General features: G+C 33.8%; 1 pseudogene across 1 annotated transcript in view; it reads left to right on the top strand.

Annotated features, from left to right (window-relative positions):
• LOC143229001 (MAP kinase-activating death domain protein-like) overlaps nt 1–26,726 on the top strand; it is a 101,203-nt pseudogene that overhangs the window by 34,993 nt on the left and 39,484 nt on the right. Inside the window, exons 4-11 of the transcript XR_013015600.1 lie at nt 628–769; nt 945–1,103; nt 11,926–12,057; nt 12,555–12,668; nt 16,313–16,393; nt 19,793–20,131; nt 22,039–22,105; nt 25,375–25,518. The product of XR_013015600.1 is annotated as an MAP kinase-activating death domain protein-like (transcript). The remainder of the gene's footprint in view (nt 1–627; nt 770–944; nt 1,104–11,925; nt 12,058–12,554; nt 12,669–16,312; nt 16,394–19,792; nt 20,132–22,038; nt 22,106–25,374; nt 25,519–26,726) is intronic.

Here is a 26,726-nt window from a genome sequence, read left to right as displayed (position 1 = left end):
GAATAGGATATTTTATATAATTGATTTTGAGAGGTTTTGATCAATCTTCTTCAAAGACAGTCATGATGTATGTAAGCAAATTGTATGTTATTATTGTTAAAGCAGATAATTTGCTTTTTCTTTCCAAGTGAAAGAAATTTCTTTATGTATAGCATTTCATTGTTAAAGGGTTGTTTTGTGTTATAGTGCTGTTACTTTGCAAACTTATTTCATTGTTAAAATACTCATTGTCTTTTATTTAAAGTCTAATGCAGAATTGTATCTATTTTTTGAGTTATGTAAAGTGGTTAAATAATAGTGTTGATTGTAGCTTGTGAATCTCATTTAAAGGAGTGTGTGTATGTATGGTATTTATTGAATCTATACAAATAAGGTTGCTCCTTGTCAAGGTAGTTAAGGGAAGCTTCTTTAAGCATTCTTTTCTTCAGATAAGTGAGCCCCTTATTTTGTTGTCCTGGTATCTTTTCTACATATATAAGAATTTTCCAAATTAGAACTTCAACTTATTCTTTAATTAAATTATAATTGAAAAGAGTTTATAATGTAAAAAAATATTATGGATAAACAAAAGGAATTTAAAAAAACTGAAATAAAAGTCTGTTTGAATTTAACATTTGTTATTTTTAGGGAATCTGTGTGGTCTGTCTTAATAGGAAAAATAAATGAAAACACATCCCCTGTTATTCTTCAACATGTAAAAGAAATTGAAACTTGGAATTTTCGGTTACTTTCTGCACCAGTGCCTGTACCTTCCAAGACAAAAGTAGAGGTATGACTTGTTTGCTTTGTTTAGAAAATATTATTTCAATTTATGTAAACCTAATAATTTTGTAAAGCATTTACGTACATCTCAGTTTATTCTGTTTTTGTTTTCACAAAATCTTGTTCATAACTTAGAAAATGTTAATCATTTTTGTGCTGTTTTGTTCGTGGTGTTGTTTTAGGTTGAGGTATTACCAAAAGACCATCATCATCCTCTGATATTTGCATTGCCAGACCATACACGGTTTTCATTAGTAGATTTTCCCCTTCATCTACCTCTTGAACTTCTTGGTATTGAGACATGTATGCAAGTTCTGACTTGTCTCTTGTTGGAGAATAAGGTATGTTATAAGTTCATTGAAAGTTGATATGTTGAGCTCAGTCCAGTTGTTATTGTTTTTTTCACCTTTCGAGAACCATATTTCTGTAATACTCATTATTCTTTTTGCATGGAAGTTCTTCAGATAAAATATTTAAAAAAATATTTAAAAATGTAATTTTTTTGTGTGTGAAAAATAAAATATTGTATCAAAGAAAGAACTGTAGTTAGTTCAAAATCTATAAAGAATTAGGATATGATTTGTCTTTGAAGATTTAAAAATTCCAAAGCATAAAACTAAATATTATCACATTTTGTGTTTGGACTTCTATGAATTCCATATGTTCTAGCACTGGGCTATTGCAATTATGCTTGTATTTAATTATCTAATTTAATTATTGGAATTTACAGAAATGCTACTTGTTATTTTTCTTTAAAATCATTAATATCTACTGTCATTAAAATTTTTGTAAGTTCAGTATCCAATTTATCAACAGTAGGTTAAGCTATCATAAGCCTAATGTTCAAACACATGCATGATACAATTTCTAACTTGTAAATGCAAATGTTCATTTTTGTTTAGTTTCGTGATTAAAATATTTCTCATTTAACTGATTATTTGTTGGTGGAAAAAATAATAGCAGTTGTTTAATGCAAACTTTTATTAATATGAGATGATACATCTGTCTTTGGGCAAAATGACTTGAAACTTGTGTGTTGTTTAAACCAGGCTAAGTGTTGATAACAGTTCTTATAAAATGCCCAAATGCGTAAATGGAAATGAAAACTACCAACAAAAAAAAACCCTTCAAGTTATATTGATAAAAACATCACTTGTACTTTGTAGTATCTACAAACATACAGTTTATTAACATACTTTTGAAATAATGCCTTAGGATCAAATTCCAACTGTTTCTCTCACTTATTAAACAAAGTGCCCTTTTTCTCTACTTTCTGGACATACACAGATAATTATGTGTTCTTCTTCATTATATTGTACTGCAACAGTATTAAAACTGGGATAATCAATATTTGAACTTATCCAGACAGATTATCCCACTTAGAAAGTACAGTTACAACAGAAAGTGTTTGTATCCCTGCGTCGTGAGTAGTTTTTTCCTCATAACTTAAAAAGTATCATGATTAGGATAATGAAAGTATAGTGTATTATAAATATTATAATATTTATATTATATTTATAAATATACATAAATATATATTTATGTAAATTGAAAGACAAATAAACTGTTTATAAACAAATAACCAAACACAGGAGGGGCAGAAAGTGTTCATGCATCAACTGTAATAGTCAGTTGTGTAGCCTTTCAGGTGAATTACTTGGCACAATCTCTCCTCATAGCCCTCCTTGATTGTTTGACAGTACTCGACTAGTATTTTCTTCCATTCTTCTTTACAGCAGGCCTCCAACTCAATTGTGTTGAGAACGGGTGACTGGGATGGCCACTCCAGAACACTTATATGGTTCCTCTGCATCCAGGATTGCACATATTTTGATGTGTGCTTAAGGTCATTGTCGTGTTGGAAGATCCAATGATGTCCAAGCTGCAAGTTCCAAGCATCATTCTTGATATAAGTGCCTAATATATCAATATACTTTTCTTTTTTCGTGATTTCGTTGATGTGGTGAAGGCTGCCTACACCAGAAGAGCTGAAGGAACCCCATAGCATGATCGAGACACCTCCATGTTTAACTGTAGGGATGGTGTTCTTTGGAAGATTTTGTTCCCCTTCTTACGGAAAATATTGCAAACATCTTTGTGATTGAAAAGCTCGATTTTAGTCTTGTCTGACCAAAGAATACTCTTCCAATAGGTAAAGGGTTTATCTACATGCTTTCTTGCATACCTCAATCATGCTTCTAAATGAACAGGCTTTACATATGGAGTTCTACGAGGATAGCATGCTTTGAACCCAGAAGAGCGTAATATGTTCCTAACTGTAGAGGTGCTTACTTCAACCCCAGTTTCCCTTACCAGTTTCTGTATGTCATTATGTGTTAAACGAGGGTTCCTACTAACTTCTCTGAGAACCTTCCTCTTGGTTTTCTCTGGAATTTTGGTGGGGTGTCCGGAACGAGGGAGGTTAGCAGTTGATCCTGTAAGCTTAAACTTGGCAATTATGCTTTGAACAGTAGATGTCGGCACATTAAGTTGTGTAGCAATACTGGAAAGAGACACATGAAACTTGTATTTTACAATAATTTGGTTTTTTAAATCACGGAACAGTTGTTTCCTGTTCGCCATGATAACCAAGCAGATAATGACAGAGACAGTGCTAAATTGATGGAAGTACATTTTTTGCTGGCTAAATTCCAATAATTATGAACCCAGTCTCTAATTCTGGAATGGTATACATGTTTATTCACCAAACTAAAAATTTTTACTGGAATATCAGTTTTTTCACACGTTCTGAACTGTACAAACACTTTCTGCCCCTCCTATGTTTAGTTATTTGTTTATAAACAGTTTATTTGTCATTCAATTTACATAAATATTTATGTAGATGTGTGTTAGTATAATATTTATAAAAAACTGTACTTTCACTATCCTATTTGTGATACTTTTACATTAAGAAGGAAAAAAACTACTCACGACTCAGGGGTACGAACATTTTCTGTCGTAACTGTACAATCATAGAACCACCATGAGAACATTAAACCTCTAAGTCTGAAAATATAATATTTTTTTCTTTTTTCCAAACTTTAGGGTTAAATAAGTATGAAATTATTCTATATTTCTAACAAAAAGACATTACGGCTTAGAGTCTTGTATTCAAGATAATTTCAGTGTTCATAAATGGCAAAAATAAAATAAAAAAATGAAGAATTTGAAAGACTAAGAAACCACATGGGCTTTTCTCACTAATTTTTAAAAGTCAAATTAAGAACAAACCAGATTGGCTATATAAAGTAAGGGCCTTACGTTGAGCTAAAAATGAGTATGCAAACAGGGCTTAGTAGCTACATTTGGACAAGAGCAAATGGTAGTACTTTTGGTTTTAATATATTTCATGAGTGTGCAGTAATAGACAATATTGAAAATATATAACAAGTTCAAAATATTTTTTTTTTATTTTGAGGTTATTTTGATGTCTACTTCATAAATAGTGAGAGTGCAGACAGATCTCTCTGTGCCTCCAAGAGAATCATTTTCAAAACAAATGAAAAGCCTTTTGCATTCCATGGTTAAAAAGGTTGATGAATCAACTTCTACACCCACCTCTCTTCCTCCCATACATTCCAACAAACACCGAGATCCACATACTTTGGTTTCAAATACAGGCATTTCTTCAGATACATCTTTTTCTCTTACCCTAAGATGCAAAACAATCATTTATTTGCATCCTTAGTCACTGGAATCCCCTTCCAACAACAAAGACCTGCCCAACCAACCCAGGGCAGGATCCATGGAGGTCGATAGACCTCCTCCGAATAAGAACAGTAAGGAAAAAAGACGTGGTCGTAAACAGAAGGGTTCTTCAGCCAATTTGCCTACCTGTCATTAAAAATGGCCACCTTGATACAATGGAACTATCGAAGTTTACGTTGTAATCAGGATGACATCAAAACATTGATTGCTTCCTACCATCCTGTATGTCTTTTCTTACAAGAAACATTTCTGAAACCTGCCGATACAGTCATTTTTCGGCAGTTTTCTCTGTACAGAAATGACAGACTGTGTGATGGACTAGTACATGGAGGGGTGGTAATGTTGGTTGATCAGCATGTGCCCACCCTGTCTTTGTCACTCAACACACCCTTGGAGGCCATAGCCATTCGTGTTTCCTTGGATCATACCATCACTGTTTGTTCTCTCTACCTGTCACCTGGAGAGACATATGATCAATCAGACCTTGATGCTCTCGTTGAACAGTTGCTGTCTCTCTTTCTAATCCTGGGGGACTTTAATGGACATTATCCCCTCTGGGGAAGTGCTGTTATTGATAGGAGGGGTCACTCTGTAGAGCATATGCTCTCTGATCACAACCTTTCTCTTTTCAGTACTGGTTCTTCCACTTATTTTCATGCACCTAGTCAGTCCTTTACTGCTATTGATCTCTCAGTTTGCTCCCCTTCACTATTCTCCCATTTTTCATGGAGGGTTGAAAATAATCCACTAGGCAGTGATCATTTTCCTATACTTTGAAGAGAGACTAGTCATGGTCAATGCCACCCTACTCTCATGCCCTGGTGGAAGCTGGATCAGGCAGACCGGTCCATTTTCACTGCTCTCACAGAACTTGATCCTGTCATCGTCTGTCAGCCATCAATAGACGACTGTGTGGCAGCGGTAACTAGCTGTATTATACAAGCAGCTGCTCAGTGTATTCCTAAAACCTTGACACGTGTTCCATGATATCCTCGTCCGTGGTGGAATCCTGCCTGCCACATGGCACAGAAGGCTCAAAAATGGGCCTGGGATACTTTCTGTAGATATCCCACACTTTCAAACTGCATCGCTTTCCAATGGGCTCGTGCGTGCACATGCTAGGTGGGTAAGACGTCAAGGCCAGAAGGAATCTTGGATTAAGTTCACAACTAGCATATCTTCTACCATCATTTCCAAGGTCATATGGGACAGGGTTTGAAAGGTCAGTGGGCACTACAATTCTGTCCCCCTCTCGATCTTACTCTCTGATGGCCAAGAGGTAGCTGATGTCCGGAGCATCACCGATACTCTAGGTGAAAGCTTTTGCCAAGTATCTAGCACTTCTGCTTGTTCCTCCACCTTCTTGGCCATCAAGACTTGGGCAGAGTGTTCACCTCTTTCCTTTTGAACTGACTATCTCTTTGAATATAATCGTCCATTTACACTGGTTGAACTGAAAATGGCCCTTCATCAGTCTGGCAGTACACTTGTTGGACCTGATGATGTACACTATAACATGCTGCACTATCTCTCTCCTGCTTCTCTTGATATTCTTCTAATTGTTTTTAACTGGATCTGGTAAGAGAATGTTTTTCCTAATGCCTGGCTCCAGGCTATTATCTTACCTTTCTCTAAGCCTGGGAAAGATCCCAAGATTCCTTCAAACTACCATCCAATTGCTTTGACAAGCTGTTTCTGTAAGACCTTAGAGAGGATAGTTAATGCTCGTCTTGTTTGGTTCCTCGAATCAAACAACCTCCTCTTGCCCACCCAGTGTGGGTTTCAATGACAGCACTCCACCACAGACCACCTAATTCGACTTGAAACATCAATCAGAGAAGCCTTTCTCAAACAACAACATCTTGTATCAATATTCTTTGACATTGAGAAGGCTTATGACACAACATGGAGGTATGGCATTTTGCGAGACCTCCATATATATGGGTTACGTGGCCATTTACCCATGTTTATTAAAAAATTTTTAATGGACAGGAAATTCCAAGTTCATGTGGGTTCGACACTTTCCCGTTCTTTTCTGTTGGAACTTGGGGTCCCTCAGGGCTATGTTTTGAGTGTCACACTTTTCAGTATAAAGATTAATACCATCACTGAACAACTCCCTCTCACTTTTGCAAACAGGATCTATGTTGACGACTTTAACATCCCGTGTCAGTCGTCGAACGTGAGGTATGTTGAGCGGCAACTACAAACTGCCCTGAATCGTGTACTGAAGTGGACCATGGCAAACAGCTTTAATTTCTCTCTCTCTAAAATCATTTGCATGCACTTTTGCTACTAATGGGGTATTCACCCTGACCCTGAACTCTGCATCAGTGAAGTTTCGCTGCCAGTGGTCCCTGAGACTAAGTTCTTGGGGCTTATCTTTGACCATAAGCTAACCTTTATACCACACTTAAAGCAGCTACAGGTCAAATGCACAAGAGCATTGAACATCCTCCATGTCCTCTCTACTACCAGTTTGGGAGCAGATCGATGTTCTGTGTTAAAGATATATCGTGCTCTTATTTGATCGAAACTCGATTATGGATCAGTGGTCTATGGCTCTGCCAGACCCTTAGCCTTAAAGATGCTGGACCCCATACATCATCAAGTAGTTCAACTCTGCACTGGGGCTTTCCGCACCTCCCCAGTTCAAAGCTTATACGTAGAATCTCATGAACCTTCTCTGCACCTTCGCCGTTTGCAACTGTCTTTACTATATTCTTCAAAACTTTATTCCTTATCAAAGCATTCCACCTGGGGATGTGTTTTCCTTCCTCAGTGGATCATACTTTTTCAGAACAGACAATCTGCCATTGCTCCTTTAATTGTGGTTCCCTTTTAAGAGTCTCAATCTCTCTAGTTCAATTTGAAATCGGAAAATGGCCATAACATTAAATAACTCGACACCAGGACTGGAAAGGCGAACTTCAGGTGACTAACGCTGCTGTTTGAACTATATGTTTGTACTACTTGTTAGTCATCCTGGTGAGTTGTTATTACAATTTTGCTGCTTGTCTTTTAACACTTTTATTACTTTACTTTTTGATACTGGCCATAATGACACATAACTCGGAACCAGGACTGGAAAAGCCAACTTCAGGTGACTGATGCTAGTTCTTATACTTACCTGTTAGTCTTCCTGGCATGTTATGATCATTACCATTATGCTACAGAAAGTCCTTTACAACTTTGTATACTGGATGTCAACATTGGTTTTATGCCATTTATGTTTTTAATTGCTGTTTTGTTTTTACCTTCATTTCCTTTTACGAATTTTACTTCATTTACTTTACTTTTACCTTTTTACAGGACTTTTGGCAAATTATTATTACAATTTTGCTACATGTCTTTTAAAACTTTTATTACTTTACCTTTTGATAATGGCTCTGTGACACATAACCCAGAACCAGGACTGGAAAGGCCAACTTCAGGTGACTGATGGTGGTTCTTGTACTTACCTGTTAGTTTTCCTGGTGGGTTATGATCATTACCATTATGCTACAGAAATGCTACAACTTCTTTTAAAGCTTTCTCTTTAACATTGTAAACTGTCAACTTTTACTTTTCTTTTTTCAATGCTTTACATTGTATTTCCTTTATGTATTTTACTGCATTTAATTTATTTTACCAGACATTTGGCACAGATAGCCTAGCTGCTTTGTGCCATAAAACACTAAATCAACCAACCAACTTCATAAATAGGTCAAAAGTGAGCCAAGCTAGACACTTCTTGAAAATTTTTGTATATGTAGATGAAATCATGGTATTTTGTAAAAATATTTTTCACACTGAAATGTCTTTGGTAATAACTGGATTGAAGAACTTTAGCAGTTGACTAGCAGGAACAGAAATGAATGAACAATAAACTTTTAAATGAGTATAATAATGTGTTAAATGACTTTATCTTAAAACAGTTTCTTTTATTTATGTTTAACATACTTAAGTACTACATGCTTAGAAATTTGTTGTTGACTTTGCATATGAGTATGAATTTTATTTTCAAATGGTAAAATTCATCCTTAGAAATGAGGTTTTTGCTGTTTTAAACATATTAAGTACTTCATATTTTACTTGAGGAATCTAGATTAGTTTGATTTTACATATTTTGAATACAAGCATTAGTTATAAGTTCATAATCATAATTTGCCAGTCAACAGCATTTATGTGGAAAAACTAAAATATTTTAACAGTTTTGAAATAAATTAGTATTAATATTAGAATAAGCTGGCATAATCATATTTCTTATGTATGAGGTATACTACCAGCATTTATTTTAATATTTTAAAAATATTTTAGTAAATTTCAATATTTTTAGTGTTTTCAGATTAATTTTATACATAAATACATACACACACAGCTAAATTATTATTCCAAAATTGTACTACCTCCTCTCATCCATAGCTATCTCAACCTTCATTTGCACTCTAAACATTGCTAAAACTTTGGACAGCACACCAGTTCCAAGCACTTCCCTCAGCTTCTTATATTTTCTGTTCTTTTGGACATTATCCTTAACTTGTTAAGTTTCCATCCACTTCATTACATGTAACTGGTTCCTGCTCACTTTTTCCCTGGCTCAATCTGTCAATCACACCCACTTCCCTTTTGGAGACCGTTTGAATGGGGTTTCTAATCACAGTGGAAAAGTTCTTTCTAACCCCCATAGAATACTTCCTTCATAAAGGTGATCTCACAAGTTCTATCTTCTCATTCTCTTATAAGTTCTCTCTCTTTTAGAGATGTTGGCCTCCATGAAAGTTCTAATTCACTTGGATTGAGCCCTCGTGTATTCACTTCAGTGGATGCTTCTTGATCAGTGGAAATTCTCCCATGATCCCTTGGACCATTCTATCATCCCTCCTCCAGAGAACAGGACCAACCTTGTCTTGTGGCTAAGCAGGGCTCTTATCATACTGGGGATTTTTCTGTCTTGTTCTAATTCTCAACTCTTCACCAGTGCTTCTTTGTGGGTTGGAGGCCTACTTTAATTCTCAGAAGATTTCAGGTCAGTAGTTCATGAAGGAATCTACTTTCCATATGTACCTCCTGGAACTTTAGAAAGTTTTTTGGGCTATCCAGTCATTTCTTCCCATTCTTGAGGGAGCAGGTGGTTAAATATATTCTGATAATTTAACTCTCATAATTTATATAAGTAAATAAAGAGGAATCATGTTTAAGTCCTTCCTTGTGTTTTAAAATGCTCTACCTCCTGTTATGGGTCTATAGCTACAGCATCACTATTTTGATGTGTAATGTTTGAGATATTATGAATCTGATTGCAGACCATCCATCCTGCTCTAACCAGGGTCATCCTATAGAGTGGTCCATTCATCCTCAGGCTTTCCAGTATGTGTGTCCTCAGCTATTCATTGGAATGCCTAACTTCTTTACTCTTGAGTAGATGTATTTAGTAGATGTACAGGGAGGTAGATGTATTTAGTCAGAATTGGAGTGGTCATCATCTGTATGCTTACACTTTGATCAGACTCATTTCCATGGTTGTTTCTCTCATCCAGATCACTCCTTACCATGCTTTGCTTATCTCCTTCACTCTGGCCCTTACTGAAGCATCTACTCTTACCTCGGCACAGGTCTCTCCTGTGACAATGAGACATGTTGCATTTTGACATCACCAAACTCCATCTTCACATGTGGCTTTTGTACAGTTTATTGCCTCCTCTCAGGAACTCTTCCTTTGTGTAGTATATATGCTTACCCATTCCATTTATCCATCCACCTTTACTGGGTAACAGTTATGTTGGTCTACTTTCTGCCAGTGGCCCATTTACTGTGGATCTCACTATTCTGTTCCTCACTTGTCCCAGTTCTTTACATGGTTATTTGGTCAGGGTGTGTTGGTGCCTACTGTATCTAGTTATTGAGCTACCCTGTCCCACAACTTCTGTTTCTCTTGTTTTTATATATTCTTCCTTCTTTTCCCCATTTATTTCCTATCTTTTCCATTCCTTTCAGATTACTTGTCTACCCTTTCCATTTGTGCTTCATAATTGAGATCTTCATGTCATGGTTCATTCTCCTTTTGAACTCATTGCTATGTGTTCTTTGTACCATCTTTCTTTTAAAATCTGTTTCCTTTTTTTCCTATCTTGTGGTTGTCATGGTTTTGATATTTATGCTATTAATGTTTCCTACACCCTTTACTATACTTCTTAAATTCTTTTGATCATTCCTTCCTTCCCTCTCAACATCCATTGGTCATGAAGGCTGTTTTGAATTCTCTCCTATTTCCTTTCTTTCCATTTCTCATTTATACCCCCATTTACACCAAATATGCCACTTAACTATGTCTTTAGCTGCTCAAATCCACTGCCCTTTGGAAGAGATTATTCAAGACAGCATGTAGACAACTCTTAACATTTTTATTGTGCATTATCTGTATGACTTAGCTGTGTCTTCCTCATTTGGGTATAATCTTCTGCCTGTGGCAGTTATCCACATACCTGTTTGCCTTTAACTATAGTAAGTTGACATTTTGTCTCTTGTAACTATTTTTGGCTTTTCTTTAAAGTTGCATTATATTGTATTTATGGATCCCACCTTGTGACAGGTGTTACCTGGTCATGTATGCTGAATTATTTTACCCTGTCACTAAATCTACATAATTTCTAATGCTCACTGTAGAGATTGGGTGTTTCAGTAAGACCACTGGATGCTTTTCTGGTGGTGTTTCTATATATAAATATTTTATTTTCTCATTAGCTCCTGAGGGCCATATCTCATGGACTTCGTTAGTAAATCAGATAGAATATTTTGCCCCACCCTATTGATTCAAGATTTTTACAATTTGGTTCCTTCTGCTTTTCAAAAGAGGGATGTGCAGAAATGCATTGCACTGTCTCCAGTTTGTCATTTTGCCAGACAACCCAGTGTGTATTCTTCCATCTTTCTTCTAGTGGAGCAAGAGCGTCCCTGCCACTTCAGAATTCCAGTCACTGGAATGGCAGACAATGAAGGTTTCTTCTTGAGTGGGGTACATACAATACCACAATGTCATAGCCATTGTGTTCACTTGATAAGAAGAGGGCTATCATTGTCATGTTTCATATTCTTTATTATTAGTTGCTCTATTTACTATCTTACACAAGGTGCTTCCATTGGATGTTTTCTGCCTAGATGGACTTCACACTAAATCATATCTTTTTCTTTGCCTGAGTGGACCATATACAGTATGGCACAAGATATGTCATGCCAAACACTTCCACTGGATGTTTTGTGCCCAGATGGACATTGCATGACATAATATAATTTATACCAAGGTGTTTCCCCTGAATGATTTTGTCAGGCAGACTGTACTTGACCTACTCATATATGATCCTGTAATGCTTAGAGGGTAAAGATAGGTTGAGATAGCTTCAGTGAGTGGAGTAAGTACATATCAAAAGTACGTTTTCAGTGTAAGGAAATGTCAACATTTGTTTTCATTTTATATAGTTAGTTCTACAATCAAGAGACTACAATGCCTTATCCATGAGTGTCATGGCCTTTGTTAATATCATATATCCCTTGGAATACATGTTTCCCATTATACCACTCCTGCCAACCTGTATGATTGGTGCAGAACAGGTAATTTGTATTACACCTCTCTTAAAAAATGTTTTTAATTGTGGTAAATAACATATGCAGTAAATGTATATAAAATAATTCCATATTAATTTTGTTCTCTGCATAACATTATTTAAGGTTTATATGCTTTCGATCACATATAATTATTTTTGATTAATGTTTGATAAATTATGAACTCTAAGGTAAAAGATAAGCCAAAAAAAAAGGTAATAAACATTAATTAGCACAAAAGAAAATTCTAGCGGCATTGGAAGTTTGGAACGTCGATCATACTCGGTAGTTGTACAAGTACAAAAACTTGTTATTAAAGTAGGTTAACATTTAGATGAGATTGTTGCATGAATTATCATCCGTTTTTCATTTGTTTGAATTTTTATGTATAAAAACAAAAATAAACTTTGTAAGTTCGATATGATTACCTATGTTGAATTTTTGTCTTTAACATTGTTTTATATATATATATATATATGTGAGTGCATATTTATATTTTGCCACAGCTACTCTTGGCTCCTACACCTTACATTATTGGAATTCCAGCAAGTTTTCTATTGTTCAAACAACATTTTAGGCTTCCAGATGATGTGTGGTTGATAGACCTAGACTCAAACAAGGTGAAAGTCGTTTCTCATTGAAATTTTTTATTAATATATTAACAGTTTAATGTAAAAGTAAAAAAAAGAAGACATTGTCTGCGTTAAAATTTCTACTCATAACACAAAACAGATTGAATTCCTTACATTTACAACGAAGTGGGTCAGTAGTAAGCTAAATTCACACACAGTATCTTACCTTCTCTTACAAAAAGCTTTCTCCACTTATATTGCTCTCTGTTGGTGCCAATGTTAACTCACCACTAGCCTTTATTCTCCTGCTTATTTTGGCATGTTAACATGTAAATGATTGTACAGCAACTCCACCAACAGGAGTGTGACACTACCCCTATTTTAACTAGCATCCTCTCTAATCTTGCAGCTGTTATCACTTCCACAGTGTCAGTCTTCTTATTGAATAGATTTTTTTTGCAAATTATTTTTGCTCATGGTTTGATTCACCTATTCACAGGTTTTCACTTTTTTAATTTTTCTACTTTAATTACATCATTCTTTGTCATTTTTTCATGTTTTAGTGGAGAGTTGCAAATTATTTTATTTATCTTCTCTTTCATAAGTTATGTGCTTGCAGTTTCAGGTGGTCATGACTACAACTGCTGTTTCAGAACTTCTGACCTTGTCCAATGGGTCTGAGCCATGATTCTCAGCCAATGAAGTGATGGCTTTGATCTGTCTGGAATTGACCATGCAACAATCAGAACAAACTGATGGTTGTACTCTCATTAATTATAAGGGAGTTTTGGATTTGATTAGCCATTTTTTCCTTTCTGAATATGCCTTTCAGTTGCGTGTTATTTCAGATGACTTGCTGAGACCTCTTTTTTCTATGGTAGATTTGATTATTCAGGTATGTTATATTCTGTCCTTATATCCCATTTTCTATGTTCTATCCCTACCCTTTTTGGGTCATTATTTTAGTATTTCCTCCTTCCCTGGATATTGGAGTTTATGTATTTTGTTTTGGGGAGTATTTGTGTTCAAGGATCAGTATACATTGATTCCAATTGTGGATGATCATGCTTTCGATTATCATCATTTCATCTTCCTTTGATTGGCCTCACAGCATATGGTTTAGCTTCCTTGTAGTAATGGGGATCAAACTCCAATAATTTGATTATCTTTTCCTGTATTTGTCTTGCTCTGGCTACTCTTCTCAGGTCAGAGCTGATAGAGGGCCAGACTCCTTAAAAGTTGCCCATGTTTGGAGACCCTTAGCAGTCAATCCATGGGTTTTGACAATTTTTTCAGTAAGTCTTGTCCTCTACTTCCATTCATCTCCCCTGTTGTCTTACAGTCTTGTTTTTTTCCCTCCTCTTCCAGATCCAGTTGTTTTTTGCCAACGTTTTTTACAACCTGATTCACTCCAGGGGCCTTTGTTTTCACTGTTCTGTGGATGTGTGGCTGCTGCTTGCCTACTCACAAGACGTCTCAGTTTCTTTTCCAGGACACTGTCATGAAGGGTTGTTTTGTCAGAATGAAGCAGTTTGTCTTCACACCCACACAATGTTTTGGTTCATCTTGAGGAGTTTTTCATTCCCTTTTCCTTTGTCTCATATGCAGCATCTCATCCTCTTCTTTTGGTGTGTGAAAGGTTCTCTCTCTTTTGGAAACATTTGCTTTTCACACAAAGCCCTCATTCTGCTTGATCATACTCTAATGAGGTATTATCTGTAACTTTTGACAGACAAATGGATGCTTATTTAGGACCTGTTAATTTTACTCTTCCCTGCCCTTTATAAATGAACTTTGACTGGTGGTTGGATCAGAACAATAATACTATAGGTGTTCTCTTCCACTTCCTCACCTGGAATGTCACCTTTTATGGGTGCTTCTCTTTCCAGTTGGAGAGTATATCTCTTCACTAAGGAGTTTTGGGATGGTGGTCTGTTTTGAGCCCTTTCTCCATACTAGTCTCTTGGAACTTCTTGCTACTCATTAGGCTTTCCTTCACTTCCTGTTGTCCTATTGGTGATAGTTAACTCTGACATTTCTGTGGTCTTGTCATACATCTCTGGACAGGAGCTGCTCAGTTGTCAAATTTCTGTTTGCAAACATTGGGTTTTATGTGTTTGGCTCACTGCCATCCTATCATTCTGCTAGTATATCATAATGTGATTGAGGTGTGGTTATCCCATTTTGACAAGATTTTGCCTGTGGAGTGTTCTTTGGATCCACCCAGTTTTTTGGTTTTTGTGTGGTCTGTGGTGTGTCCCATGTTTTGTCATTTTTGTCACTTTTCTCAATACACCACTGTACAGTTTTGGTCTCCTGTTTCTCATCTGCTGGCAAGAGCAGTCAATGTTCTTAGTCAAGTTAAACCTGTATGTATTTTCTCTTATTCATCTTCTCCAGTGTGTCCTTATCATACTTCAAACTGCTCTTTGTAGTGTTCTGCTTGAAGCTGTGTATTGGCCAACTCAAATGTGGTTTTCATAGCTATGCTGGTTTTTGATGCTGCCTCCCTGTCTTTCTTTTTCTCCAACACTCTTCAGTTAGCCACACTTTGGAGTGTGCCATTCTTGTGTACCTACACTTCTTCTGCACACATGGCATTGTGTCAGATTTTCGTGCATAGCTCCTTTCATTTTCTGTCTTCTTTGTTTTTCCTCCATGGTGGTTTACCTATGTATGATGTACATGTACTATTTTTGGTCTGCCCTAAGAGGTTATAGTCTTTCCCATTCTATAGTTCATCACATACTGTTCTTTTTGCTGTGTAGCTTCCTGTCTGCTGTTATGTGCAATTCTAGACACCACTAGGTGTTATTTGATTGGTTCTGTCGATATTATTGCTCTGCTTTTCAAAATATGGTCTTCCAGTCACCCATTGCACTGTTTTTAGTGTTGTGGTCCTCCAACTTATCTAACACATTTTTTTCTTTTTTCTAATGGAGTATGAGAACCCTTACCACTTATCAGTTTCTAGTCACTATGGTAGTGAACCATGGAAGCCTATCCAATATAGTGTGTACAATACCACTCAGTAGAGAGTATGTTGGTATCATTCTGCTGGTGTAAATGGTGTGATGCTCTTCATACCTTGGACCTGATGAAGAATTCCAGATGCCATTAGATGCAAAATATTAGAGTTTTAGAAACAGATGTTTCTAAACTGAAAGTGTATTTCAAATATGCCTTACCTCCTCTCACATTTTACACCTGTTATTTTTGCTACATTTTGTGTAATCTGACCAATGTTGAAGTGTTTGAACAGCTGCATGATTGGAGAAGGCACTAGTTACAATAGGGTAGTGTGGCTCTTACATTGGTGGAAGGTTGCTACATAGTAATTTGCATGTTAGTATGCAAAAGTAAGTGGGAGTATCAAAGCTAGTGGTGAGTGTAAATGTTTACCACTAGAGAGAAGTTAAGTTGATAAAGTTTTTTGTGAAGGAAGTTAATTAAATTTAAGTATCCATGAGAAACATATTTTCAGTTTAGGAAAATCTAACATTATAATAATTGGGAGGTTGATCTCTATGTTTGGTTCAGTAAAGAAAGCTTCCTATAATGCAGTTTTGTTTTTAAAACAAAGAAACAAATTTCAGCTTTTACTTTCATAAAGACCAGTTAACTTCTTAAGTTATGTCACTCAAACTGTGTCTTGTATAAATCCATATTCAAACATCAGCTGTTTTTTTCAGATTACTAAACCTCCAGATTGTGAAGAACTCCCACCTTTGCCAGAACCAGAAGGTACCATCCTGCAAAATCATATTAAGCAAGTAAGTTCTCAATAAAGTTCTTGTACTAATATCCCTGATGAATCTTTAGAGGTGTAATGTTGCTTGAAGTTAGAAGTTTTTTATCATTATTAGAAGAATTTATCCTAATTCTATTACCAAAATGTGTAAATCCTTCTGTTATGCACATTTAATTCTGGAAAAAATTACAGAAATTACTTTTTAACTATTTGTGAATTTTTTATAATCGGTGAAATGGAGATTTTGGAATCAGAAACACTTTTTTTTTATTTAATAATCTTTTACTGATTCTTTCATGTTTGAATATATGATGGTAATGAACTTTCACATGTAACTTGTAATAATGTATGTTTTTCTTAGCATTTAGTATGTCATGTATGATTTTGTTTCTAAATTCAAATTAATGTATTTCTTTTGTAAAGTCAAAAATATTCACATAATTTCATTTCAAATTTTAAAAATACTAAACTTTCATGATATTGCTTAATGCCAGTGGGTCAGGAAGATTAAAAACTTTACCACAGATATGTAAGTGAGAGGAAAAAATATTATACCAGAATGCTTGATGTTTTTTCATAGAATGAATTATTGTTTTCTGAGTAATAAACCTAAAGTATTTTGTAAAAACTTCAAATACTTACCTTATACTGTATCTACTAATGATCATCCTTATAATTTGAAGTAAGAAATAAAACCATTTTTCAGTGATGTAATAATTACTCCTTTTTACTATAGATTGAACCATGATTAAATAAATGTAAATAACAGATATACACTGCTGGTCAAAATCTTAAGGCCAATAAACATAAAGAAAAAATATGCATTTTGCATTGTTAGACTCAACCACTTATTTGAGTAGAGCTTTGAAAGATGAAAATAAGGAAAGGGAAAGTAAAAATAAAAAACTTTTTTAGCATTTAATACGGAAAATGTGAACACTGTGAAATTAGCCTAAATACTAGCTGGTCAAAAGTTTAAGACCATACCAAAAAAAAGTCCTAAACAGGGTAGGAAATGCCCAACAAGAGATTTTAGTAGTGAGTTGCATGGGTGTCATTGAGAATAACTTCAAACATTAGCTGTGGCATGGTTGATATAAGCGTTTGCTGAAAGCTGGGTGGAATGTTATTCCAAGTGGTGAAGATGGCTTCATGAAGATCATGCACTGTTTGGAATTGATGTCCATTTCTATAGACTTCCCTTGCCATTCACCCCCAAACATTTTCAGTGGGGTTCAGTTCAGATGAACATGCTGGATGGTCCAAAAGAATCATGTTATTGACCATGAAAAAGTCCTTTGTCCTGTGGGCATTGTGGATTGCAGCATTGTCCTGCTAAAAGATCTAGTCATTTCCACACAAGCAAGGGCCTTCAGTCAATAAGGATGCTCTCTTCAACGTGCTAATGTAGCCAGCTGCTGTTTGGTGCCCCTGTATAACCTGAAGCTCCATTGTTTCATGGAAGGAGAAAGTACCTCAGATCGAGATGGAACCTCCTTCACTGTGCCATGTAGAAAATATTTCCAATGGGATATCCTTATCATGCCAGTAACGTTGGAAGCCATCTGAACCATCCAGGTTAAATTTTTTCTCATCAGAGAACAAAACCTTCTTCCACTTTTCTACATCCCATGTTTGGTGCTTGTCAGCAAAGTTATCCAAGCTGTTTCGTGGTGTGGAAGGAGGCATGGCCTTTGAAGATGTTTACAGTTTTTAAAGCCTTTCTCTGCATTCTGCATCTGTAAGGGCCTTAATCTGGTTTGATGATCGGCTGGTGTCTTGCCAGACAACCCATCGAATTCTCCTGCTCAACACCAATGAAATGTTTTTGGGTCGACCACTTGAAATTCTCATTTCGTATCCCTCAGGGTCTTTTAAGAAATTTGCAACAGCAGTTTTACTACTCCCAATCTCACCAGCGATGGCACGTTGAGAGAGACCTTGCTTTTGCAGCTCGACAATTCTGCCATGTTCAAACTCTGTCAACGTTTTAGCCTTTGCCATGTTTTTACCCAGTGTAACACAGGAGATGTCAATGAGAGATGTTGAAAACGCTAATGCTTGAACACAAATGACCAAATTTCATTACATGTTTACTGATTAACACTTCATTTCAGTATGGTCTTAAACTTTTGACCAGCTAGTATTTAGGCTAATTTCATAGTGTTTACATTTTTTCTAAAATGCTTTTTTTATTTTCATTTTCCCTTTTCTTGTTTTCATCTTTTGAAGCTCTACTCAAATAAGTGGTTGAGTCTAACAATGCAAAATGCATATTTTTTTCTTTATGTTTATTGGCCTTAAGATTTTGGTCAGCAGTGTATATAATAGTCTTAGAATAAAATAAAGTGTATTAGTATATTTGTTTAACTCCAAATGTAAAAAAAATATGTACATGAGGAGAACAACAATTGTTATCAGAAGTATCAACAGTTTGGGACCATAGTTGGTGGTTATGTCTTAAAACTAACATTTTTTTAAAGTGTTGAGTATTGCAAACACACAAATTTCTGAAGGATCTAACAAATTGTAATAAAGGTCTATCAGTAGAAAAATGTAATAATGAACATTTTGTCATAATTGGAAAGCAATTTAATCCCCAATAAACCACTTATCTGACTCTTAAAGTGTGATATCGTATTATAATGGAACTCTTGCTTACATGACACTGGAAAAACTTTTTTATTACGTGATGTGCAATCCCCAACTTCACAAAATATTTATCCTGTGTGTATGTAGATTTGCAATAGGGGTCATAGTTTTCCAATTCTGCTTATGCTTCCTGTCACAAAGAACTTTATTTTTCTTTATTATCAGGGTGGATATATTACTTCATGAATGTGTCACACACAGATCTAATGCACTGACGCCATAGGAAATTGACTAGTAAATATATTTGAAATTGATAATTAATTTGGAATTAAAAAAATTGTAGACCAATATGGAAAAGTTGAATTTAGTGAAACACAGTCATTCTGTTTCATGAGATCACTGACTATTACAGTTTCAAAACTCTAAACTATGACATAAAAAATATAAATAACCAAACTAACAATTGACCTTAAATGTGAATATATATCCATGCATCATGGTAAGAATACTTAGGTGTAAGTAGTTTTTAAGAGTTTTTTTCATAAATTTGTTTCAAATATTAGAGAATGTGTACCTTTAAGTTGGTATTACCTCTATAACTAAGAATGTATACATAAAGTACTCTGTTGGTGAGATATATGTTTTTTGTAATAGATATATTTCTGTTATAATTAAGTGTAATTTGAAGAATGTGTTTATATTTACTGTTACTTTGGAGCTTAAAAAGTTTATTGGTGAACATTTTGTAGAGATCTTGAAATAAGCTAATAATCATTAGCATTTCTTTAAATTTCTAGCTATTCATACACATATGTTTCTTTAAACTCAGGCACTTGCTTCAATGAGTATGTTACCACATCCTGTAAAATCCATCAACAAAACTGATCCAGCTGATGCAGATTTAACAGTTTCAACAGATTATAATGTGACAATGCCATCAACAGGCTTCAATCCTCTTATTTTTGGCAATGATGTAGACACAGTAGATATTGCAACTCGTGTTGCTATGGTTAGATTTTTTAATTCACCCAATCTACTAGCTCATTTCACAGAACATACACGTACACTTCGTCTCTATCCAAGACCTGTTGTTGCTGTTCAGATCAATAGCCTCTTGCAATCTCGACCTAAAGTATCTACATTTTTAAAAAAGTTTGTCAGAACTCAGGTTGGTAAAACTTGTATAATTTTCACATTTCTGATGTAGTGATAAAAATTTCTAGAAATATTACTTATGCTAATGAATATCTTATTTCTAAGTACTTTATAAATATATTGATATAGATCCTGTTCTAAATGTTTTGACTTTTTTATATATATATTTGGTGTTTTGTTCACTGTTATCATTATGAAAACAGTTATATTCTGAAACTTTCATTCTTTAAGTGAAATATTTTAAAGGCATTCCTAGCAGATAGTGTTTTATTTAGTTATCTTAATATTATATTGTATATGGGAATAATTCTTTTGTGCCATTATAGAATGCAAATTTCAGCACTGTGGTAATGTTTCACTGATCCCTGTTGATAACTGAATGAGCCAGTGTGAGAATACTTAGCATTCTTTAGAATTTCCATATACTTGTACCAAGGGCATGTCATAAGGGTTCTGCTTGAATGAAAATGGTGATCAAATTTATGGTCTGAAATAACTGTCATGGTATTTTGTGCAGTGTCTTAACTATATAGACAGAAGCTAGTAAGGAGCTAGTATATGCTACTGGTATGTGCTAGATGAAATCAATTTAATAACACTCCACAAATGAACCTTGATAAAAACAGTGTTTAACACTATATATTAAGTTTTGTTGTTATGCCACGGCCCAAAAAGCATAGAGAATTGTTAGTAGAGCAGGGGTTTGCATGATGCTATTTGGACTCTCTGACAAATTACTGCAGACTTAAAATGCCCCACAAAGACTGTCAGATACATTCTAGACCACGAGACCAAGGCAGATGAATTTGAAAACAGGAAAAGAAGAAGCAAAACACCTAAACTCAATGATATTTATGTTAAGTATCATCATTTATGCATCCTTTGGAACAGAAGGAAGACTGTCACTGATCTCAAGCATGATATAAACAACCATATATCAAATAACAGAAATATATCCAGATCTACAGTATTAAGAAGATTCAATGAGAATGGAATATTTGGTCATTTAGCAGACAAAAAAAACCTTTACTTTTGTTTGCAAATGTTAACAAGAGACTGAAATTTGCTAAAAATTACAAAAACTGGACTGTTGATGATTGGAAAAGAATTTTATGGCTGGATGAGTCCAAGTTTGGATTATTTGGTTCTAAGCTTAAGTTGTATATTTAGCAGAAAAAGTGAAAGATACTTACCTCATTTCACAGCACCTACATTGAAGCATGGGTTTTGTGGTGTTTTTTGTGAGGTAACTGGAAATATTTGTAAAATAGATGGAATAATGAGTCAGTGCAAGTACCTCATATAATGATCTGTCATGGTATAATACCCAGTTGTTTGTATATTATTGGTAAAGGACTCTACTACCAAGAAGATAATGACCCTAAACATTCATCCACCCTATGCAGAAATTTCTTAGTTAGCAAAGAAGCTATTGGAGATATTCAAATGATACAATGGCTCCCACAGAGCCCTGATCTCAACCCAGTTGAGCAGATGAAATCTGCAATTTCATACATCAAAAACATGACAAATCAAAAGTTACTTTGAAAGAAATTTTATGGGAGTATATTAGTGACATTTGGAGTAAAATACCAAAGGACACTTTGATTAAATGTGTTGCAACAATTAAAATTGTTGAAAGACTGTCTACTGTTATTAAAGCAAAAGGGGGACACAAAATATTAAATGTTTGCTAAACTTGAGCACTTCTACTGAGTTTCTGTTGTACTAAATATGAAGATTAGTAAAACTGTGATGTTTCACCTGTGATTTACCCTCCATTTTTCTTTGAATGTAGTCTGAAATCTAATTTTTGACTTTGTCCTAAGACTTTTCCAAAGTACTGTACTTTATTGTTGTTATGAAACAAAGCATTTATATTTGTAAGATAAAAATAATGTTACTTGCCTATTATTTCAGGCTGTGGAGTTTATGGCTGAATGGTTACTATGTCCAACAAATGTTGCATTTTTAAGAGTGCATACAGGTTAGTGGAGTGCAAAATGTATATTTCAGGTAAAACAACAAATTTTGATAGTGCAGTATAAACCTGTTGTTTGAAACTATATCCATAACACAGGAAGTAAAAACAAAGCATTTATATTCGTAAGATAAAAATAATGTTACTTGCCTATTATTTCAGGCTGTGGAGTTTATGGCTGAATGGTTACTATGTCCAACAAATGTTGCATTTTTAAGAGTGCATACAGGTTAGTGGAGTGCAAAATGTATATTTCAGGTAAAACAACAAATTTTGATAGTGCAGTATAAACCTGTTGTTTGAAACTATATCCATAACACAGGAAGTAAAAAAAGATTAAAGTTAGATACACTTCTTGATGAGATAAAATTTTAAAGAAAAAATATTTAATTAAGCCTACAAGCAAAGCAAAGTAAATTTTTTGTAAAAATAAAGAAAATTTTCATAGATACATTGAATTGTACTATTATTATTTTAAGGACACTTATTATCATGTTATACATGAAAATGTCATATAAATTTGTATATAGAAATAGCACTAACACAAAACTGCAATTTAACACTTTATATATTACTTTCTTATATTTAAAAATTAAACATAAATTTTGTTCTACAACATGTACATTACCTTTTATTCTAGGTTGCTTTTGCACTCCAACCTATTAAGATATTTCTTTCTAACTGATGTCTCAACTAAATTAATTAAGTGAATTTCTTCAGTAATAATTTATATATTTTTCTAATTGTTCTTTATAATTCAGTTATTTTTGTTTATTGCATACATTATGAAAAAAAATCAAACATTCTGTACTGAACAATTTGCTCTGATACTTCTGATGTAGATGCATTTTGATAATTACTAAAAACAATTTTTCTAAGTTTATTACCAGTGGTCAAACAATTAATTAATTTGGTTATGTCTTTGGTCTGCTTCAGCATTTCAACTTGTTTAGTAAATTGAGTCTCAAAAAATTCTCTATTGAAATACAATGATATTGTTCTTCTGAAGTATCAAAACTATTAACTCATCAGGTTCTAAGTGATGAGTGCAAGAGACTTTGCTATTTTAAATATTAAAATAAATTGCAAGTCAGACTAATGACTGCCCTACATCCAGTTACTTCTAAGATGCTCACCTTTTTCACTAGGAGTTGTTAGTATCTCAACAGGCCCTAGCTTTTATTGCATCCAAATTCATAATGGTTCTCATGCCACATACAACTAAACTTCACCAAGAAATTAAGGTTTTAATGCATAAATACTGTACCCTCTTCAGTTTTGAAGATATAGTTTAAAAAGAAAGTTTTTCAATGAAATTGTAAATTCATGAAATTAGAAAAGAAAACCCTCTTCTCAAAATTAGCAGTATCTTTAGTTATACTATCACTGATGGAATGACTAACCCATGCATGTACTATCTTTTACAGAATGTTTACTTCTGTCACCTGTGTGTGTGTGTGTTTTCTCCTGTGTTTGTCAGCAATAACTCTCAAAAACAGATGAATGAATTGGGATGATAGCTTTTATACATTTGAATTATGACTCAACTTCAAAGTGATTGGTTTTTAGAGGGTCAAGGTCATAAAAGTGAAAAAAAAATCCCCATCTGTTAATGTGGGGAACAATTTTTCATACTATTTTTCTCCATAATTCAGTCAGAAATTTTTGGATTATGACAAAATTTAGTGATCATATGTATAATATTATTCCTCATTGTTCTGCCAAAATTGGTCCATGTATCTATCTTGATAATGCTGGGCATACAGACACATTTTCATATTTTTTATTGAGGGCTGAATATTATTAACATGGTGTGGTGTAGGTATGAGCTCTGCTGAGTGCCTCCCTACTTTTTTAATGGAATGATAAAATAAGTGTCTTCTCTAATAATAATAATAATATAGTTTTGTTTTCTACTGTACACAATTAGTTGAATACTGTCATCTTAGTTTCAGATAAAGGGTTTACTTGGTATTCTCAGCTGGAGACAAAGTTATATGAATGAAAACAATTTGAACTAAATATGAAAAATCATCTTCTTCTAGACATTTTGTGGATATCTGTTCAGATATATACAGTACAGTATGTAACTTTGAAATCAGGGAACGTTTATGTTGATAATTTATAACCAAAGTAGATAGATTTAGAGTAAACACAGTTTTTCAAATTTGACATTGCCAGGATTGTACATCATATTTTTACAAATCCATCAAAATTGTTAGGAGTTGTAGCTAATAATTAATTGTTAATTTAATATACAGCAATGAATGAAAATCAAAATAGATAAATAATTGTGGGAAAATTTTCTATGGTTATGGTATATTGTGTTGTCTGTCTTTCTGTTGATTAAATTTCAGATAAGAAACCAGCTTAAGAAAGTTTTTCACACTGCTCTGTAAATGCCAAAGTCAAACATGTAACTTAATTCTCATCATTATTCATCTGTATATCTTACTAAGAAATCTTTCAAGGTTACATGAGCACCATAACACATCTTGAATATGCTGATTCTAATCTACTTCAAAATAATTCTATATATTAAGCTGTATACTTTGAGACAGTAGTTTATTCTACATGGTTTCATTTTTGAACCTCAGTAAGTTAACACTGTAAAGGTATTTAATAATAGGTAACATACCTTCAATGAAAATAAAACTGTGAATTATTATGAAATATTCTGTATAAATGCCTGAAAGTATAACAACCTATACAGTATTTTCAAAATATAATTAAAAAGAAGAAGAAAACAACCTTTTCCTCTTTGAAACTCATTTTTAACAATTTATTATGAAAGAAAAATGCTTGCAGAATTCTTAATAAATAATGCTTGGGACACTATATTACTTACAATGTTTTTCTCTTTCTTTCTTTCTATCTTTCACTTCAGTGTATGACTACTTAGTGTGTAAGAATTTTTTGAAGATTATTGTGTGTTAAGTCTATTTAGTGAAATATATGTATTCTTTTATTTTATATATATGATTATATGTATTTTTAACAATAGACATAAACAAAGAGGTACTCATAATGAAAAAAAACTAAATAAAGCATGTTTTTCACTGTTGTTTTATTTGCATACAAAATTTTTTCTTTCGTATATTGGTTTTTGTGGCATACCATCAATTCTTCAAATACAGTTAATTTAAACAGTTATTGCTTTCTTTGTAAATTTACAGGGGAGAGATTCTCATCTTTGACATTTCTCCATTACTTAAGAGATCCAATTGTGAATTCTTAATGTATATAACAAATATTATTTTATTTACATAAAATAGGTGTTTATGATCCTGCACTTATAGGAGATAAGCCTAAATGGTATAGTAATCAACTTCAGTCATTCCATTTTAAAGTATGGAAAGAACAAAGCTGTTTAGAAAATGTACTGTTGAAGGCACCATCTGTGGAAGAACAAAGCTCTGGTGAGCCCCTTTTCATACCCACTGTATTATTTAACAATTTGTACTAGGTAATATCTTTAGTTAATATCCCAAATATGTAGACATTCAAGTAAGTTTATAAATACATTGTAAATATTGTTTTATTATTTTTGTATTTCTTAAAAATATGAGTGAAACCTAAAAATTGTAAATCAGCAGGGTAACTAAAATTTTTTTATTATCTTAAACTTGTATTTTCTATATACAGTTATATAATTAATTGAGTACAAAACTTAAAGCATTTTCTTGTTGGTCCCCTATTGTGGTTTTGCTATAAGAGAAACACATAAATACAGTTTTCTTGTTGAATTTGAACTCAAGCTTGAAACTCCTTTATGCATTGCAATGCATTGCAATAATTCTTCACTCTCCCACCTTTCATTTTCAAGTATTGAACAATAATAACAGGATATTACATAAGTTTTGCTTTCCTGCCATAGTTTAGATTATCTTGTTGACGGTCATGCTGTTTATATTGTTGTGACCTTCTTTCTGACTTATCTAGTTCTGTCACTATTGAAATTTATATAATATAAGCATTTTGCCAATAATGTGTAGGGCAAACTGTAGATAAAAATTCTTACACCTTTATGTACTTGTGCTATTGTATGCTAATATTTTCAGCAGGTAACAGCATAATGAGCTAGTATTCATGATTAGCATAACAACTGCTGTTTTTTGTTGTCGTTTTTTTAAATAAGAGTCATTTTTACTCAATCCTAATTATCTGTTACATCTGTTAAGCTAAATTTGTTAGTTACAATGTTAATCCTAATTTTGAGAACATCTTTGCTGTCCTCTTCTTTAAAAAAAAATTGGTTATATATTTCATTATTGAACCTGGCGTTATTACACCAAAAGGTGCTTGTGATATGTGAGAGACATTCGTTCTTTTTTGTTTGTTTTGTTTTTAAACTATTGTTAAGTGTTCTCATCCTTATGATAATTTTAATCAGAATTACATATCTCTGCTGTTGTTTCAATTGCTATAGTGGCTATGTTGTAAGATGTTTATCTGTTAATCAGTTAACCTCCATATACATATTTTATGTAAAATAAAACTATTTCATTAGTTATTTTTAATTTAATTTATTTTCCATTCAGAGGAAACTTGATTATGGTTTTAACATCTTATTTTGCTTCTGTTTATCATACCTTTCTAAAAGTCCTGCAGGTAATATTTTTTATTA

This window comes from Tachypleus tridentatus, chromosome 10 (assembly GCF_004210375.1).
Source record: "Tachypleus tridentatus isolate NWPU-2018 chromosome 10, ASM421037v1, whole genome shotgun sequence".
NCBI lineage: Eukaryota > Metazoa > Arthropoda > Merostomata > Xiphosura > Limulidae > Tachypleus > Tachypleus tridentatus.
The sequence above is the reverse complement of the archived record's forward strand: the minus strand, read 5'-3'. Positions and strand labels throughout refer to the sequence as shown.